Source organism: Sorghum bicolor, unplaced genomic scaffold (assembly GCF_000003195.3).
Source record: "Sorghum bicolor cultivar BTx623 unplaced genomic scaffold, Sorghum_bicolor_NCBIv3 super_2779, whole genome shotgun sequence".
NCBI classification, from domain to species: Eukaryota; Viridiplantae; Streptophyta; class Magnoliopsida; order Poales; family Poaceae; genus Sorghum; species Sorghum bicolor.
In genome coordinates this window covers 1-2,804 of record NW_018397089.1, presented here as the reverse complement: position 1 = coordinate 2,804, position 2,804 = coordinate 1, and the positions used below count along the sequence as shown (strand labels likewise).

At 39.8% G+C, this 2,804-nt stretch overlaps 1 long non-coding RNA gene across 1 annotated transcript; it reads left to right on the top strand.

Moving 5' to 3' along the window:
- The first annotated feature begins 83 nt into the window (after positions 1-83).
- Positions 84-2,344, top strand: LOC110431583. Its single transcript, XR_002448996.1, has 3 exons — positions 84-384; positions 599-634; positions 857-2,344. It is a non-coding gene; the product is annotated as an uncharacterized LOC110431583 (long non-coding RNA).
- Positions 2,345-2,804: the final 460 nt, after the last annotated feature.

Here is a 2,804-nt window from a genome sequence, read left to right as displayed (position 1 = left end):
AAAAAACGCGAAGTTATTTCAAGACGCAGTCAGCACTAATCCAGGAACGCTACGAATGTAGCCTACGCCCTTTTGCTCCAAATAGTGGAATGTGCCATTACCATTCACCTCATTCATTTTTGGGTGATTGAGAATGTTTATCAGTTTAACTAAAGGTTCTATAGCTTACTATTCTATTCTTACATTAGAAAGTCTCATTCCACAATAATAGTTATACGATTGGATCCTTTGCAATGCTCTTTTTCGTATATAAGCTGGTGATTTTTCACCTTGTAAAGGAATGTACATGCTTTTTCTTTTATGATGAAAAGTAATGCTTACAAACTTATGTTTTTGCTCCTTATGCAGCTCGGCATTGGAACTGTCCCAGTGCTTCTGCAAAAGGTATTTCTTCATTTAACTAAAGGTTCTATAGCTTACTATTCTATTCTTACATTAGAAAGTCTCATTCCACAATAATAGTTATACGATTGGATCCTTTGCAATGCTCTTTTTCGTATATAAGCTGGTGATTTTCACCTTGTAAAGGAATGTACATGCTTTTTCTTTTATGATGAAAAGTAATGCTTACAAACTTATGTTTTTGCTCCTTATGCAGCTCGGCATTGGAACTGTCCCAGTGCTTCTGCAAAAGGTATTTCTTCATTTACTGATGAGGTCTTTTCTGTGCTAGAGAGACTAGAGCATTTAAAAGAGGCAAACCTCATATATGTACTATATTAGTATATACTAGGGTTTTAGAAGGCTGCCATGGCGTTCTCACTCAGCTTTCATCCCTTGCCTGGCACCTAGAAATTACGTGTGTAATGCTAGGATATGCTACTACATTATTAACAACAAATCAAATTATATGCAGTTGCTTCAATAACTGTGATGAGCTCACTGCAATTGGTCATCACGGTTGCCACTATAGGATGACTAGCGAGCGGTTGAAGTGGAGAAGGCAGCACAGGCAGCACATACTCCATTGATCTCTTGTGTGATTTTGGTATTGGGTGGATCTTGGCTCGAGAAATATGAGTCAATTTGATGGGATGAGCTGCAATTTGTTAGGCTCGAGAAATATCAATTGATTCATGAGCTCCAGCTGAATTTTCGCGGAGAACGCTTTTGCGGCGAGGTTGAGCCAGCAACCACGCAGGGTGACCTGAGAAAGTTGCATATGGAGTAGTAGATAAGGCCAGATACTGCACTTCTCTTCCTGTTTGGATTTACCAAGCACCTATTTTTTGTGTACAGACCACAATTATTTTTTAGTGGATTAATTGTGAATGCTTATTCTAGCACATGATACTAAATAGGTGTATCTATGATTTATGATTTTCTCATTTGCTTTGCCTTCCTTCCCTGACTAAGTGTCACTTGATAAATTCTTTTCCATTATATGCCAAGCAAGTTGTCTCCCTCTGTTGTGCATATTGATCAAATGGAACACGAGTCACAAGAAGCTTCAACATTGATAGATCATTATTATGATTTCCAAAGGTGGTCTCTTGTTTCAAATTTGGAGATATGATTACCATGGAGATTGGATGATTTCATTACAGACATATCTCGATATTAGGGAGTCCTGGTTTTAATTTGAACACAACTGAAAATAATGCAGGCATAGGTAATCCAGTTTAGTTTGATTATCATTTTGGAGTATGTACTTGTTTAGCTCCTCTTGGGCAGTTTTGGCGCCGCACGCAAATTTATTTGTGCAAGCTTAGCTTCGCTCTCATTTCATTTACTGCCCAAAGCTCTACTTCTATATTCATTGACCGCTCATAGACCTATTAAAATTATGTTGGATATTACAACCAAAAGATCTATAATTAAATATAACATAACTATCTTATTGAACTAAAGTCAAGCGGGTTCAAAGATAAAATATAAAATCTAACTTATTCGTGCAATGCAGTTTCAAACCTACAACTAATGCAAAACTATCATTTGTCAGGTGATTTGTTCTTATTTTTTTGTCAGGTGATTCTGCTGTCGTGGCGGAAGCAGCATCCGTGCAAGTCGCGGGCGCAGGTGTGTGGCCTGTGCGTGGAGATCGTGGAGGGCGCGAATGTCATGGCAGTGTGAAGATAGTGCCCTTGCTGGTGGTGTCGACGATGGTGTCCTCGGTGGTGGGTATATATGGCAGTGATTCTGCTGTCGCGGTAGAGGCAGCAGCCGAGCAAGCGGGTCTCCCTTAGCCAATGGCGAGCATGGTAGGGGCGTGTAGGCGGACCATCTAGCGAGCCTGTGCCACCACATGTTCCACTAAGTAGGTCATGGCCGCGCGATGTTGATGTGTTTCGAGTGTTTGACTCTTTTTTTTTATATGTTGCAAGCCCATATTTCAAGTGTTTCAGTTTGTTTCACGTGTATGTTTCAGTTGTTTTATGCAGATGTTGCAAAAGTAGATCAAGATATTGCAATGGTTGTATATGTATGTTGTAAGCGTTTTTCTTCAGTGTTTCAGTTGTTTTTATACATGTATTTTTGCAAGTGTTTTAGATGTTTATGTGAAGTGTTTCAACTCTTCTTCACTATGTTGCAAGTGTTACATCCGGGTATTTCAAAATTAGATCAGGATGTTTTCACATATTGCCATGATGTTTCAATTGTACGATGCAAATGTTTCATTTGATTTAGACATATGTTGCAAAGATTTTGATATGCATGTTGCAGTGTTGGACGACACGACCGGTGGCTGTTGCTGCCGCTTGGAGGTGCAGCCGTGGTTTTCTGTGTGTAGGCGCAGGGTGCGTAACCCTGGTTGTTTAACCAAGCCAAAACTGAAGCTGCCTGCCGTCTCTCCCTTTTTCCTT